The 17,561-nt window shown below is 43.2% G+C and overlaps 1 long non-coding RNA gene, 1 other non-coding gene and 1 pseudogene across 2 annotated transcripts; all 3 read right to left on the bottom strand.

Annotated features, from left to right (window-relative positions):
• Nucleotides 1–818: 818 nt before the first annotated feature.
• Nucleotides 819–890, bottom strand: TRNAF-GAA (transfer RNA phenylalanine (anticodon GAA)). Its single transcript has one exon. It is a non-coding gene; the product is annotated as a tRNA-Phe (tRNA).
• A 6,475-nt stretch (nt 891–7,365) lies between these two features.
• On the bottom strand, nt 7,366–17,498 carry LOC129541468 (uncharacterized). The gene is made up of 3 exons (XR_008682826.2): nt 16,964–17,498; nt 14,073–14,150; nt 7,366–7,890 (listed from the first exon to the last, which is right to left on the bottom strand). It is a non-coding gene; the product is annotated as an uncharacterized LOC129541468 (long non-coding RNA).
• LOC129541466 (ferritin heavy chain pseudogene) lies at nt 10,137–13,602 on the bottom strand (annotated as a pseudogene).
• Nucleotides 17,499–17,561: the final 63 nt, after the last annotated feature.

Here is a 17,561-nt window from a genome sequence, read left to right as displayed (position 1 = left end):
GCTCATGGGTTACAGACTCCAAACTGAAATTCTCTGCTGATCCCAAATAAACCCATTTCACCAGAGAAATATCTGGCAGTCTACTGTTTTGCATGTGTGCACACTTAGTTGTGTCCAACTCTTTGCAGCCCCATGAACTGTAGGCTGCCAGGCTCCTCTGTCCACGGAATTTCCAGGTAAGAATATTGGAGTGGATTGCCATTTCCTTCACCAAGGGATCTTCCCGACCCAGGGTTTGAATCCACATTTCCTTCATTGGCAAGTAGATTCTTTACCACTGAGCTACCTGTGATTCCCTCTGACTCTAACTCCAGGTAATTAGTATCAGAACTGAACTGAATTATGGGCCACCTTGCTGGTAACAGAGCTGGAGGTGTTGGAAAGACATCAGGTATTTGATCAATATGAAAGAAAAACCACACATATGCATTGTAATATAATGTATTATTGAATGCAAGAAATGCGTGGTCATGAGGGTAAGTGCTTACATAAATTTGAGGGATTTTAGGTATAGTTTCCTGGAAAAGGCAATGGCAACCCACTCCAGTATTCTTGCCTGGAAAATCCCATAGACGGAGGAGCCTGGTGGGCTACAGTCCATGGGGTCGCAAAGAGTTGGACACGACTGAGCAACTTCACTCACTCACTCCAGACCTAGCCAATGGTTCTTGGAAGATGTGTGTGTGTGTGCGTGAAGTCGCTCAGTCGTGTCCAACTCTTTGTGACCCCCTGGACTGTAGCCCACCAGGCTCCTCCGTCCACGGGATTCTCCAGGCAAGAATACTGGAGTGGGTTGCCATTTCCTTCTCCAGGGGATCTTCCCAAGCCAGGGATCGAACCTAGGTCTCCTGCATTTCAGGCAGACGCTGTAACCTCTGAGCCACCAGGGAAGCCTATCTTGGAAGATATCTATGTCCTAATCCCAAGAATGTGTGATTATGTTAGGTTACATGGCAAAGAGGAATTAAAGTTGTAGATAAAATTAAAGTTTCTAAATCAGTTTAGTTTAGTTCAGGCTCCTCTGTCCAGGCAAGAGTACTGGAGTGGGTTGCTGTACCCTCTCCAGGGATCTTCCTGACCCAGGGATCTAACCTAAATCCTCTTATGTCTCCTGTATTGGCAATTGGATTCTTTATCACTAGCGCCAGCTGGGAAGCCCTCAGAAGTCTAAAAGGTGTCATCTGATAGATGCTGTGGTAGGTCTGCTTTAGAGAATGAGTTAATAATAACTCGTATGAAAGTCTCATTTCAGTCAAGCCTTTAGAAAACTTGTGATTGTAGAACATCTGCTGCTGCTGCTGCTGCTAAGTCGCTTCAGTCATGTCTGACTCTGTGCGACCCCATAGATGGCAGCCCACTAGGCTCACCCATCCATGGGATTCTCCAGGCAAGAACACTGGAGTGGGTTGCCATTTCCTTCTCCAATGTGTGAAAGTGAAAAGTGAAGTCACTCAGTCGTGCCTGACTCTTAGTGACCACATGGACTGCAGCCTACCAGGCTCCTCCGTCCATGGGATTTTCTAGGCAAGAGTACTGGAGTGGCTTGCCATTGCCTTCTCCGTGTAGAACATCTAGATCTGCTTATTATGTCCTTCAAAGCATGATGTGTGCTTTATTGTGCTTCTCTTAAGAAAAAAGTGAAGTTGCTCAGTAATGTAAGGCTCTTTGTAACCCCGTGGATTGTAGCCTACCAGGCGCCTCTTTCCATGGGATTCTCCAGGCCATAATACTGGAATGGGTTGCCATTTCCTTCTCCAGGGAATCTTCCCGACCCAGGGATCGAACCAGGGTCTCCCGCATTGCAGGCAGACGCTTTAACCTCTGAGCCATCAGGGAAGCCCAAAATGGTTAATAAGAGCTGAAGGTTAACAGGTGAAAGTGAACAGGATAATTGAAAGTTAACCAGACATCATTTTGGTTTTCTTCCTTTGTTCTGAATGCTTCAGAAGAGAAATGCTGGATTTTCCTAATAACCAATATTGGAGACATGTTATTCTTTAATTTTTTTCTCAAGTCTAGTTGAAGAATATTTCGAAGCATACTGAAATAGTACGAGAAAGATCCATAAATGCTGCACAGCATCCAAACTGTAAAAAATTCAGCAACAGGAAGATAGTGAACAATGAAGAAGGCTTCTCCACAAGAAAAACGTGTCAGTAATTTCCCGTAAGATGTTCTTCTCCAGAAGAAACATTCTCAGAGGAATGGGTGTGAATATGCAGTGAGTTTGGGCATCCCAGGTGGCGCTAGTGGCAAGAACCCTCCTGCCAAAGCTGGAGATGTAGGAGATGTGGGTTCCATTCCTGGATCAGAAAGATTTGCTGGAGGAGGGCATGGCAACCCACTCCAGTATTCTTGCCTGGAGAATTCCATGGACGGGGCAGTTTGACAGGCTACAGTCCCCGGGGTCACAAAGAATCAAAATACGACTGAAGCGATGCAGGCTGCACGCATACATGAGGTGAGCTTGGGAAGAACTTCATTTGGCATGCTGTCCTTAGAGAATGCACTGGAAGAGAAATCCCACGTGTGTGTGTGTGTGTGTGTGTGCATGCAAGAACACACCCAGTATGGCAGTGCTTCCTTCAGCACTTTCATTTCATCCAGCACTAGAGTTCTCATTAGTGAAAGAGCCTATAAATGTACTGAGTTTGAGAAAAAGTTTCGCCACAGTCCACCTTAGTAAGTAGGAGAGACCTGTACTGTAAAAACAGAGACAGTTTTCATCTGAGTCTCAGATCTCATTGTGTATCAGAGAACAACTTTTTTTTTTTTTTTTTTGCAGTCTTTCAGGGAGAAGGCAACCTGGCAGAAACACTTAAAAAAAAGTACTGAAGAGAGAAAACACTTTCTTAGGCCATTGAGAAGAATAATTGCAAATTCTCTGCCGATGTCAGCTAGTTTACCAAAAAAAAAGGCGGGGGGGCTGTTTGACCCTGGACTCTAGGTGTTCGTTCTGTTTGAGTTAAAGAAATTGGTCAACCATGGAAATCCTTCTGTCAGTATCTCCTCCCCATATATCCTTACCACTGTTTCTCACTCAGCTTCCACTACTTGGCCAAAACATCAGCCCTGTCACTTTTTCAGAGTTACACTCTCCTTTCCTTCTTTTCTTCCTTTTGGCCATGCCCATAGCCTGTGGGACCAGGAATCGATCCTCCACAGTGGAAGCATGGAGTCTGAACCACCAGACCACCAGGAAAGTCCCATGTTCTCATATCTGCGTGGACTATATTTGTGATTGTAGTACCATGACCTCCACTTGCTTCAACCTCTAGTTCTTTTACCAGACTCTTTTGATCAGCTGGGTTTCCCTGGTGAATCAGATGGTAAAGAATCTATCTGCAATGCAGGAGACCTGGATTCCATCCCTGGGTAGGGAGGATCCCTTGGAGAAGGGAATGGCTATCCACGCCAGTATTCTTGCCTGGAGAATTCCATGGACAGAGGAGCCTGGTGGGCTACAGTCCATGGGGTCACAATTGGACACAACGGAGTGACTAACATGTTTGATCAGCTCCTTTGTTCTCTTGTCTTGGATTCAAGAGCTAGAATTTAGATTCTTTATCACTATGTATAATGTTCCTCTCTATGCATTTCATTTTCACTTGAAAATGAAAGGATTGGATTAGTTAAAGTTGAAGTCACCTCTCACGCTTTTGTAAGTGGTGTTAAGCCTTGCTGACTCCCTCCTACTGGGAATTCCCTGAGGTTACACACCATCTTCCCAGGTGACTCATAAATCTAACTGAAGAAAGGGTTCCTGGGAAAAGACAGTCTATAGTAGAAGGGAAAGCAAGAACAATTTTACTAGAAACGGGAGACGGTACTTCTTGAATTGTTGTTGTTCAGTCTCTCAGTCATGTCTGACTCTTTGGGACCCCATGGACTGCAATATGGCAGGCTTTCCTGTCCTTCACCATATCCCAAAGCTTGTTCAAACTCATGTCCATTGAGTCAACGATGCTATCTAATCATTTCATCCTCTGCTGTTCCTTTCTCCTCTTGCCTTCAATCTTTCCCAGCATCAGGGTCTTTTTCCAGTGATTCAGCTCTTCACATCAAGTGGCCAAAGTATTGGAGCTTCAGCTTCAGCATCAGTCCTTCCAATGAATATTCAGGGTTGATTTCCTTTAGGATTGACTGGTTTGATCACTGTGCTTTTGGAAGGTTGTTGTTGACCCATGAAAAGATGCCAAAATTCTTGGCCTCTGGAAGAGAAGAATTCAATCTGAGGCCAGAGACAAGGCTTGATCACTCAGATTTTGTGCAATAGAGTTTTATTAAAGTATAAAAGGGACAGAGAAAACTTCTGACAAAGACATCAGAAGGGGGCAGAAAGAGTACTCCCTTGCTAGTGTTAGCAACAGAGTTATATACCATTTAATTAGTTATTACGATGAATCAAAAGAATGTCTCGTTTGTGAAAATTTTACCAGACTTACTCCCACAATTTACATTTTAGAATAACAAGATTAGAATTTAACAATAGAAAGATCCTCCAGACCCACTCCCATAATATGCATTCTAAGATATCAGGATTAGTCAGATGGTTTTCAGGAAAGAGAAACTGTCCTCCAGGCGGATACATTGTTGTTGTATAATCCCTCTGTGGACATGAGTTTGAGTGTACTCCGGGAGTTGGTGATGGACAGGGAGGCCTGGCGTGCTGTGATTCATGGGGTCGCGGAGAGTCGGACACGACTGAGCGACTGAACTGAACTGAACTGAACTGAACAGAGTTTAAACTGAGTAAAACAAAAGATCTCTTCAAGAAAATCAGAGATATCAAGGGAACATTTCATGCAAAGATGGGCTTGATAAAGGACAGAAATGGTATGGACCTAACAGAAGCAGAAGAGATTAAGAAGAGGTGGCAAGAATACACAGAAGAACTGTACAAAAAAGATCTTCACGACCAAGATAATCACGATGGCGTGATCACTCACCTGGAGCCAGACATCTTGGAATGTGAAGTCAAGTGGGCCTTAGAAACCATCACTACAAACAAAGCTAGTGGAGGTGATGGAATTCCAACTGGGCTATTTCAAATCCTGACAGATGATGCTGTGAAAGTGCTGCACTCAATATGACAGCAAATTTGGAAAACTCAGCAGTGGCCACAGGACTGGAAAAGGTCAGTCTTCATTCCAATCCCAAAGAAAGGCAATGCCAGAGAATGCTCAAACTACCGCACAATTGCACTCATCTCATACACTAGTAAAGTCATGCTCAAAATTCTCCAAGCCAAGCTTCAGCAATATGTGAACTGTGAACTTCCAGATGTTCAAGCTAGTTTTAGAAAAGGCAGAGAAACCAGAGATGAAATTGCCAACATCCGCTGGATCATGGAGAAAGCAAGAGAGTTCCAGAAAAACATCTATTTCTGCTGCATTGACTATGCCAAAGCCTTTGACTGTGTGGATCACAATAAACTGGAAAATTCTGAAAGAGGTGGGAATACCAGACCACCTGACCTGCCTCTTGAGAAACCTGTATGCAGGTCAGGAAGCAACAGTTGGAACTGGATATGGAACAACAGACTGGTTCCAAATAGGAAAAGGAGTACGTCAAGGTTGTATATTGTCACCCTGCTTATTTAACTTATAAGCAGAGTACATCATGAGGAACGCTGGGCTGAAAGAAGCACAAGCTGCAATCAAGATTGCCAGGAGAAATATCAATAACCTCAGATATGCAGATGACACTACCCTTATGGCAGAAAGTGAAGAGGAACTCAAAAGCCTCTTGATGAAAGTCAAAGAGGAGAGTGAAAATGTTGGCTTGAAGCTCAACATTCAGAAAACAAAGATCATAGCATCTGGTCCCATCACTTCATGGGAAATAGAAGGGGAAACAGTGGAAACAGTGTCAGACTTTATTTTTTGGGGCTCCAAAATCACTGCAGATGCTGATTGCAGCCATGAAATTAAAAGACACTTACTCCTTGGAAGGAAAGTTATGACCAACCTAGATAGCATATTAAAAAGCAGAGACATTATTTTGCCAACCAAGGTCCATCTAGTCAAGGCTATGGTTTTTCCCGTGGTCATGTATGGATGTGAGAGTTGGACTGTGAAGGCTGATCGCCGAAGAATTGATGCTTTTGAACTGTGGTGCTGGAGAAGACTCTTGAGCGTCCCTTAGACTGCAAGGAGATCCAACCAGTCCATCCTAAAGGAGATCAATCCTGGGTGTTCATGGAAGGACTGATGCTAAAGCTGAAACTGCAATACTGTGGCCACCTCATGTGAAGAGTTGACTCACTGGAAAAGACTCTGATGCTGGGAAGGATTGGGGGCAGGAGGAGAAGGGGACGACAGAGAATGAGATGGCTGGATGGTATCACCGACTTGATGGACATGAGTTTGAGTGAACTCTGGGAGTTGGTGATGGACAGGGAGGCCTGGCGTGCTGTGATTCATGGGGTCTCAAAGAGTCAGACACGACTGAGCAACTGAACTGAACTGTAGTGCTGGATGAAATAAAAGCTCTGAAGGAAGCACTGTCACACTGGCTGCACATACACACACACAACATATATATATGGGATTTCTCCTCGAGTACATTCTCTAAGGACAGCATGCCAACTGAAGCTCTTCTCAAACTCACCACATGTGTGTGTGCATGCTAACTCGCTTCAATTGTGACCCCCATGGACTGTAGCTTGTCAGGCTCCTCTGTCCATGGGATTCTCCAGGCAAGAACACTAGAGTGAGTTGCCATGCCCTCCTCCAGGGGATCTTTCTGACCCAGGAATCAAACTCACATCTCTTACATCTCCTGCTTTGGCAGGAGGGTTCTTTACCACTAGAGCCCAAAGTGAAGTGAGTGAAAATCACTCATTTGTGCCCAACTCTATAGCCCACCAGGCTCCTCCGTCCATGGAATTCTCCAGGCAGAATACTAGAGTAGGTTGTCAGGCCCTCCTCCAGGGAATCTTCTCAACCCAGCGATCGAACCCAGGTCTCACAATTTGCAGTTGGATTCTTTACCATCTGAGCCACCAGGGAAGCCCTGGGAAGCCCAAACTCACTGCATATTCATACCTATTCCCCTGAGAATGTTTCTTCAGGACAAAAATAAATTAGGGGAAATTACTGACACGTTTTTGTTGGTGAGAAGACTTCTTTATTGTTCACTATCTCCCTGTTGCTTAATTTTTTCCAGTTTGGATGCTGTGCATCATTTACTGACTTTTCTCATACTGTTTCAGTACACTTGGATACCCTGGAAATATTCTACAACTAACTATAAGCCTGAGAAAAAAAATTACATGCCTCAAATATTGGTTATTAGGATAATGCAATATTTCTCTTTTGAAGAATTCAGAACAAAGGGAGAAAACCAAAACGATGTCTGGTCAACTTTTTTTTTTAATATGCAAGAATATTTTATTTTAATTACAGTAATTCCCCAAGTGAGTGAATTTTTTGGAATCAAATAGTTACATGTCATCTGGTAGATCAAGTTGCAATTATCTACAGACTGTCCAAGATCAACCTTCTCAACAATCTTTAAATGATGGTAAACTGTGTACCAAATTAAAAAGAGTAATACATAAATTTATGCTTACAAACATGTTTGCACATATCCCAGGGTCAAATGCATTTACCAAGAAGAACTACATGATGATCAAGGTCATTCTAATAATTCATTTGTGTATTAGACTGCTAGGGCTGCAATAACAAAATACCACATATTGGGTGGCTTAAACAAATGACATTTATTTTCTTACTCTTCTGGAGTCTAGAAGTCAAGCAAGATCAAAGTGCTGGCAGGATGGTTTTCTAGAGAGACCTCTCATCCTGGCTTGCAGATGGCTGCCTTCTTGCTGTGTCCTTGCGTAGCCTCTTCTCTGTGTATGCCTCTCTGGTGTCACTTCCTCTTCTAAAAAGAACATCAGTCATATTCAATTAAGACCCAACACTTACAACCTCACTTAACCAAAGTTACCTCTTTAAAAGCCCTATCTCAAAACAAAGTCCCATTGGGTGAAGGGATTTCAACATACGAATTGGATGGGTTGGGGGAGAGGTACAAAAATTCAGTTCCTGTGTTTTGGGGGAGGTAAAAGAAATACAGAGGAATTTAGGCCTCATTTCAAGTCTCCCTGTGTTTATGGAGAATATTGCTAAAAAGATGTGAGGGGCCTGCTAGTTAATCCCTGAATGTAGGAGTGGTGGTGGGTTTAGGGGAGAATTGTTTTGGGGAAAAAGAAAACTCACCAAGATACAGAGAAAGTGAAAGTCACTCAGTCGTGTCTGACACTTTGCGACCCCATGGACTATACAGTCCATGGAATTCTCCAGGCCAGAATACTGGAGTGGGTATCTGTTCCCTTCTCCAAGGGATCTTCCCAACCCAGGGATCAAACCAATAATAATATAATATAATGCAGGGTCTCCTGCATTATAGGCAGATTCTTTACCAGCTGAGTCACCAGGGAAGCCCAAGAATACTGGAGTGGAGTGGGTAGCCTATCCTTTCTCCAGCGGATCTTCCCAACCCTGGAATCGAACTGGGGTCTCCTGCATTGCAGGAGGATTCTTTACCAGCTGAGTTACCAGGAAATCCCCTGAGAGTAAATCAAGGTCTGCTCTAGAGATAATACGATATTGCTAAGATTTTAATTTACTTTCTTAGGGAACTTTATATGATATGCATGAGAATCTTAATTATTGAATCCTAAAGGTTATACAAGGTTTACTAGGAAGACAAGTCATTACAACATGGAAATACCCATTAAAAACTAACCAGTTGAAACACTGGTAAACACTCAAAGATCACTTTCTATTATATTATTGTTGTGGAGTCATCAAGTCATGTCCAACTCTTTGCAACCCATGGACTGAAACACTCCAGGCTTCCCGGTCTTTCACTATCTCTGGGAGTTTGCTCCTGGAGCTGGCTCATACAGGCTCTCAGAAATGGTGTACATGTGCCTTTCCAACTCCACATTCAGTGACATCACATTTGGTCACTTGGAATAGACCACAGTGGAGAACCTATACGAGGCAATTGGGAAACACTATAAACCAGATCTCTTTGTTTTTCTGAGAACTAGTTGTTCAAGATTTACCAGCAAATCATTGAATTGATTCATGGCCTTTGAATCAATATCATTGCTGAGTCATTTGTTGCCTATAGTTCAAAGTAAAAATTCAATGTAAACAAAAGGCAGCATGAAACTCAATATCTTGCAAAGGATGGTAGATTTTATGACACCGTTGAAAGTGGTGCTGTACTAATATCCATGGCATACACATTTGTTGTTGCTTAGTTACTAAGTTGTGTCTGACTTCTGCAACATTATGGACTGTAGCCTCCCAGACTCCTCCATCCATGGGATTTTCCAGGCAAGAATGCTAGTGGGTTGCCATTTCCTTCTCCATGGTCAACTTTCAATTATCTATTATCACTGTCTACTTTTAACTGTTAACCTTCAGCTTTTTTTTTAATAAAAAAACATAAATAAATCATAGCACAATATAAAATAAAAATAAGTAACAGATCTTTGGGGCTTTACACTGAGTTAGAGTTCCTATCAGAGGGATAACAGCACCACAGCCACACTGAATCCTCATAAAGGAGGCACACGAATGACTGGATTACAAAAGTTACAGATATGAGAGCTGCTCATTTCCCAGAAACTACAGCTCACAGAAAACCAACAAAGGCAAGAGACACAGACCATTCATTTATGAATGTGTAAAACTCAAAAAAGTCCACATCACTCCTCCAACATGTTGAAAGTGCCTCAGAATTCACACAATACCAACTTTCTCATGGTTCTGGTTAAATTACATATACCAGTTTATAACAAATGGCAAAATCTGTAACTCTGTTCAAAGTTTTAAAAAATTACTTAAGAATAATTTCTTGTATTTCTATGCCACCTTTATAGTTCTGGTTTCTCATTTCTTAATTAGTAAATTCAGCGTGCAGGTTCTATCCCAGGCTAATTTATACACTTCTGGAAGAAACGGTCTCTTAAATCCACAGAGTGTTGAGGTGGGGAGCCCCCAACCACGTCAGATTCATTTCACATATGATAATATACATGTTTCAATCCATTCTCCCAAATTATCCCACCCTCACCCTCTCCCACAGAGTCCAAAAGACTGCTCCACATATCCAAGTCTCTGCTGTTGTCTCGTATACAGGGTTATCATTATCCTCTTGCTATATTCCATATATATGTGTTAGTATACTGTATTGGTGTTTTAGTTTCTGGCTTACTTCGCTTTGTATAATAGGCTCCAGTTTCGTCCACCTCATTAGAACTAATTCAAATGTATTCTTTTTAATCGCTGAGTAGTACTCCATTGTGTAAATGCACCACAGCTTTCTTATCCATTCATCTGCGGATGGACATCTAGGTTGCTTCCATGTCCTGGCTATTATAAACAGTGCTGCGATGAACACTGGGGTACATGTGTCTCTTTCAATTCTGGTTTCCTCGGTGTGTATGCCCAGGAGTGGGATTGCTGGGTTGTATGGCAGTTCTATTTCCAGTTTTTTAAGGAATCTCCACACTGTTCTCCATAGTGGCTGTACTAGTTTGCATTCCCACCAGCAGTGTAAGAGGGTTCCCTTTTCTCCACACCCTCTCGAACATTTATTGCTTGTAGACTTTTGGATAGCAGCCATTCTAACTGGCTAACCATTTCTGTTTAACAGAAGCACAATAAAGCACACATCATGCTTTGAAGGACATAGTAAGCAGATTCTAGAAGTTCTACAGCCACAAGTTTTCTAAAAGCTTGGCTGAAGTCAGATTTTAATATGAGATATTATTAACTCATTCTCTAAAGCAGATCTACCAGGGCATCCATCAAATGACACATTTTAGACTTCTAAGGGCTTCCCTGGTGGCTCAGATGGTAAAGAACCCATCTGCAATGCAGGAGACCTGGGTTCAATCCCTGGGTTGGACTGAACCCCTGGAGGAGGGCATGTCAACCCACTCCAATATTCCTGCCTGGATAATTCCATGGACAGAGGAGCCTGGCAGGCTATAGTCATGAAGTCACAAAGAGTTGGACACCAGGAGTGATTAAGAACAGACTTCTGAAGGGCTTCCCAGCTGGTGCTAATAGTAAAGAATCCACTTGCCAATACAGGAGACATAAGAGACGCAGGTTCAATCCCTGGGTCGGGAAGATCCCCTGGAGAGGGTACAGCAACCCACTCCAGTACTCTTGCCTGGAGAGAGGAACCTGGTAGCCTATGGTCCATAGGATCACAAAGAGTTGGACATGACTGAAACAACTTGGCACACAGACTTCTCAAATCTTTTTCTTGCATTTTTTTTCCTTTTGGGTGTGAGGGGAGGGTGGCATACCAAATTATTTTATTTGAAGGAAAACAAGGAAAGAACTTAAGTAGGTATAACCCAAACACAAATGCACTGCCTTGATGACCAGGGAAGTCATCCCTGTGACTACGGGAAGTCAGCCTAAGGCTTAGCTCTCATTATCACGGTTTCCCAGTATGTGCTTGTCAAAGAGATACTCTGCCATGCCAGACTCGGGGGACCCCCGTCTTGCACAGGTTGGTTGCATGGTCACCCAGTTCTCTGATGGATTTCACCTGCTCATTCAGGTACTGAGTCCCAGTGAAGTCACACAAATGGGGGTCATTTCTGTCAGTGGCCAGTTTGTGCAGCTCCAGTAGTGACTGATTCACACTTTTCTCCAAATGTAGCACACATTTCATTGCATTCCGCCCATTCTCCCAGTCATCAAGGTCTAGTTCCTTAATATCCGAAGGGAAGATTCGGCCACTTTACTCGTTCTGCAGCTTCATTAGTTTCTCAGCATGGTCCCTCTCATCACAAAATTGGCGAAGAAAGTACTTGGCACAGTTCTTCAAAGCCACGTCATCACAGTCAAAATGGGATGACACAGACGTCGCAGGCAAACAGCTCCAGACTGATGGGGTGGTTGATGGCATCCTCTGAGTCCTGGTGGTAGTCCAGGTAGCATCTGCCAGAGGCTGCGGTCATCCTGGCAGGCAGCTGCATGGTGGTGGTGGGGCCAGGGCGGGTGGAGGTCTCTGGGTGTGTGGTGGCGAGGGCTGGCTCTGAGCGGCTGGCCAAGGCGAAGGACGAGCACCAGGTTCTGTCCAAGCACTGCTGCAGCAGGAAATTGTGGTGATTCTCCAGAAAGATTGCCTCTCTCATGGTTGTTCGAAACAAAAGTTAAAGTTGCCATGCTCAGTCACTCAGTCGTGTCTGACTCTTTGCGGCCACATGGATTGTAGTCCATCAGGCTCGTCTGTCCATGGAGTTTCCCAGGCAAGAATACTGGAGTGGGTTGCCATTTCCTTCTCTAAAAGTTTCCATCAGTTCAGTTGCTCAGTCGTATCAGACCCTTTGCAGCCCCATGGACTGCAGCACACCAGGCCTCCCTGTCCATCACCAACTCCCAGAGCTTACTCAAACTCATGCCCATTGAATCGGTGATGCCATCCAACCATCTCATCCTCTGTCATCCCCTTCTCCTCCCGCCTTCAATCTTTCCAAGCATCAGGGTCTTTTCAAATGAGTCAGATCTTCAAATCAGGTGGCCAAAGTATTGGAGTTTCAGCTTCAGCATCAGTCCTTCCAATGAATATTCAGGACTGATTTCCTTTAAGACGGACTGGTTGGATCTCCTTGCTGTCCAAGGGACTCTTGAGACTCTTCTCCAACACCACAGTTAAGCATCAATTCTTTAGTGCTCCATTTTCTTTATAGTCCAACTCTCACATCCATACATGACTTCTGGAAAAACCATAGCTTTGACCTGATGGACCTTTGTTGGCAAAGTAATGTCTCTATTTTTTAATATACTTTCTAGGTTGGTCATAACTTTTCTTGCAAGGAGTAAGCATCTTTTAATTTCATTGCTGCAATCAGCATCTGCAGTGATTTTGGAGCCCAAAAAAATAGTCTATCACTGTTTCCATTGTTTCCCCATCTATTTGCCAGGAGGTGATGGGACTAGATGTCACGACCTTAGTTTTCTGAATGTTGAGTTTTAAGCCAACTTTTTCACTCTCCTCTTTCACATTCATCAAGAGGCTCTATAGTTCTTCTTCACTTTCTGCCATAAGTGTGGTGTCATCTGCATATCTCAGGTTATTGATATTTCTTCTGGCAATCTTGATTCCAGCTTGTGCTTCATCCAGTCCAGCATTTCTCATGATGTACTCTGCATATAAGTTAAATAAGCAGGGTGACAATATACAGCCTTAACATACTCCTTTCCCAATTTGGAACCAGTCTGTTGTTCCATGTCCAGTTCTAACTGTTGCTTCTTGACCTGCATACAGATTTCTCAGGAGGCAGGTCAGGTTTCCATACTATGAATCAAAATAAAAACCACCTTAAAGTTTAAGAGGTTAATTTAATTAACCATACTCAAAGTTAGTTTTGTGGGTTTTAAACTGGGAAGTGCATAAAAAGCAAGTATAAGTAGTTTGAAAGTTTAATCTTTTCCAGTGTTGTTTTGCTTAATAAATCTATTCTTCTTTCCTACTGTCACCACCTCACCTTACGCAGATATACACTACCCACTTTTGACTCTTTAACAGAGCAAGACTGAGTGGGATACAGCCTACTCACACATTATTATTCTTCTTTGTCTCTCCTTCTCTCTCTCAAATACACAGAGACACAATCATTCATCACTCACACAGGTCAGGTCTACTGTCCTTATAGCCAAGAGTTAGCATCTCAAACCTGTAGAAACAAGAGATGGGCAGGGAATGTAAAGAAATCTACAAAGAGATAACCAAGTTGAGTGCATTAAGCATGGTACCAGAGGTTGGCAATACAAAGGCAAGTACAAATAGAGTTTACTGAAAAAGAAATGGGCTCAATGAATCATATGACTGGCCCAAAGACAGTTGGCCAACAAGAGGCAGAGCTGGAATTCAAATGCCTGGACTCTTAAAAACCAAGCAGACAGCCCTTCAAATGATCACCTTCGAAGGACCTAAAATGTAGTAGGTAAGAGAGACTGATCAGTACTGAAATGTGTTTTGTTTTGAGGAAAGGAGTGGGGTGGAGGGAAGAAACTCACCTATCCTGGATAGGAGAGGAGAGTTGCTAAAACTTCTTGGAAGATGGCTGATTCCTCTGAGTTGTGGAAGACCAGCAACTATAGTAAGGTAAGAATTAAGGGAAAGGGCATTCGGGGCAAAGAGAAAAACACAGAGAAAAATCAAACAAGGAACTGCAAATTTCACATTTCTGAGTCAAACGTTCAGGAAGAGTACTGAGGAAGATAAAGATACTGAGGTAGGGTACTTCCCTGGTGGTCCAGTGGCTAAGATTCTGTGCTCCCAATGCAGGGAGCCCAGCTTCCACCCCTGGTCAAGGAACTAGATCCCATGTACTACCATTAAAGATCCTGCATGCTATAACTAAGACCTGATACAGCCAAATAAACAAACAAATATGAATAAATAATCTAAAACAAAAAAATGATGCTGAGGTAAAAAGGAGTCAGAGTAGGGAGAGGGGAGAAGGGGATGTCTGGAATGCCAACTGAGTTGCCAATTGAAGGGTTTTAAGTGGGAGACACTGTGAGATATGTGGTTGATGATAGGCACACTGGTGGAAACGAACTGGATGCCCTGGAAAAGAAGTGAGACTGGCAGCTAGGAGGTCAGATAGAAGTAAAGCAATAGCTCCTTTTGTGTTGTCCCTGATTGGTCAAGTTCATCCTATACAAGGACACAGTGGGAATTGGTCACAGAAATAATAGAGCAGCACAGAGGCCAGTTCAAAACTATGATATAAGGGACAAAAGCTTCTACATACCAAATACACCACAGCTGACCCTGGCTCTTCAGACTTAAGACTTTTTTGCTCAGCTACAATTTCATGAATTATCTTAGATTATTCTATAGTCTTTCTACACCGCAGATTGTTCAGTGTTAAGGACTATATCTTATTTGTATCGGCAGGTCCCTCATTATTCACTGTACACACAGTGACTTACACATAAGTGCTCTGTTCATGCTTTTTTAAAAATCCTTTCATTTTACAAATGAGCACTCTCTATACACCACGTTCTAGGAACTAAGGAAACAGATTAGAACCATACTCTCATGGAGCTTATCTTCTAGTTTGAGAAACATACAGTAAACAAATACATAATATTTTCAAGAAGTGATACTACTTAACATAGGGATAGAGTGGTGAAGGCTCTAATTTTTCTTATAAAGGTTCTAGTTTAGATAAGGTGATCAGAGACGGTCTCTCTGACGAGATGAACATTTGAGTAAAGCCCATAACAAAGATACCTGAAACAGAGTATTCCAGGCAGGAGAGTGCACAGGGAGTTTATGAAACAGCAAGAAAGCCAGGGTAGCTACAGCAAAGGGACCATAAGGACAAGGGTAAGGCGATGAGATTAGAGAGGTGACTGGGGATCAAATCATGTAGGGACTTGGATATGAATTTCTTTAGGTATAATCGAAGATGAAATTTCACTTCTTCATGGTGAATCCCATTCTCAAGAAACACAAAGGAAGTAGGATTAGTTGTAGAAAATCTTAGAGGTAAATCTACTGCTCAAAGGCATTGCAAAGCATTCTTAAACTAAGTAAGCATAATTATTAGATTATTTATTACTTGGAAATCTATCCACTACCACCCTACACTAAGAATCTTATTGCCTCCAATAAGACAATTTAGAATAGACTGGGGTGTAGACTTCTGAAATAATGGTTCAAAAATATCTTTCAAAACAGTAATATTCCTGTTCTATCCTAGTCTATCCACCAAGGTATACTTTTTTTTAAAAGGCCAAGGCTTATCCTCTCCAGTCATGCAGGGTTCTACTTCTCATCACACATCAAGGGTCGTTCCTGACTACTGTTTCCATGAGATTAACCTTCCAAACCTCAGATTCCTCCAATCACTCAACAGGCAGCATAAGAATTACATCAATTGTGAATTACATTCCATGATTCTGGCAAAAGGGGTATAAAAGATCTGCAATTGATTCTACTACAAGCAGTGTGTATAAATGCTGAGATTGCCCTGGAATGAGATCACAATTAATAGATATTTCTCACATAAAGATGAAGTCAGGCATTCCGTGTTACTAAATCCCCTATGAGCATGACTTTCCCTGCAACACTTTCTGCTGTCAAAGTGGCAAAAGAGCAAAATACAAAAGAAACAGCTTGGGTCAGAACAAGGGGAGAAGGGAGTTTGAGAATGGAAAGAAGAGCATGGAACAGAAGATGTAAAAAGAGAAAGTACTTTGGAATGAACTGATGGAGGGAAGAGAACGAAAAGAGAAACACACAGGAAGGTAGGACACACACTGATATCACCCTGCACTGCTGTTTACCTGTGTGTCTGTGCCCTCCTGGACTGGATCCCCCAGTGTCTAAGTGGTTTCTGGTGGTGCATTCCCAGCACGGAGCCCACTGAGCCCTGCTCACACTTAGCACTAAATTGTTTGTGGAGGTACGAGAATGAAAGGATTGCTCTCTCTTCCCTCTCTTTCACCATGTATCTTTCTGACTTCTATAAAACCTAGTTCTGCTATTTATTCTTTTGTTTCTATTCAGTTTGTTTTTTGTTTTTTTTTTTCCATTTCCCTCTCTGTCCTGTAAGTCAGCCCAGGTGTGCGCCCTCTGTCGTATTACCAAAATGTGGCAGCCAGAGCCAAACTGATAGGACCAAGGGGAAACCGTGTATAACCAAGGCTGCCCGCCAGACTTAGGCAGAGATTACACAGACGCGGCATTGGAAGAAAGGCAATTGCAATGATTATAAGAGAAACACAAAAGAAGTGAGCTGCAAGGCTTCTGAAGGGGAAGCCTCAGATCTTCTCGTGCCTACAAACATTTGCTGTGACAGCCTTTTATTGGAGAGGCTGACACGCCTCACGGGTTAAGGGCAGAGTGTTGAGAGGTTCTGTCTAGAACAGAAACAAGAAAAGGTACTCACGGGAGAAAGAAAGACTGAGAAGAATTCCAGGGCTTGGATGTGCGGGAGATAGACGACAGGAGGAACTCAAGACCAGCTCGGAATTGTAAGGGATAATCTGTAGGTGACTGGGGCTTATAAAGTAGCCTCAAGTATGGGATGAAGTGAAGGCCCCTGAAGGCAAGACAGAGTGAGGCCTCACCGGAAAGAGAAATAGCAGAACGAAGACACACCCCTGCAGCTACTCCACACCTGATTCCCCCGTGCAAGGTGCTTCCCTGACCAGCTCGGCTTCCAAGATTCCTCGCTGCAAGCTGGACCGCGGAGCCCTGAACTACAATACCCATAGTGCCCCACGCGCAGGTCGAGTGAACCGCCCTCTTCTGATGCCGACTAGCCAATAGGATTCTCCATCTTCCTGCCCCTTGAAATATCACGGAGGGGGTGGTCGGCGCTTCCGGTCCCATGTTCTCTTTGGCCCTTGGGGAATCTAAAGATGTAGTGCTTACGGAGAAGCCGTAAGGCAGCGATCCTAGGTGTAATGAATCGTCCGTGGCATGGGTTCCGCTAACAGAACGTGGGCTGTTTATGCTAACGGATAGCACCAAACCTCTGCTTT

This window comes from Moschus berezovskii, chromosome 4 (genome assembly GCF_049115385.1).
Source record: "Moschus berezovskii isolate FMDL1 chromosome 4, NW_MosBer_1.0, whole genome shotgun sequence".
In the NCBI taxonomy this organism is placed as follows: Eukaryota; Metazoa; Chordata; class Mammalia; order Artiodactyla; family Moschidae; genus Moschus; species Moschus berezovskii.
The sequence above is the reverse complement of the archived record's forward strand: the minus strand, read 5'-3'. Positions and strand labels throughout refer to the sequence as shown.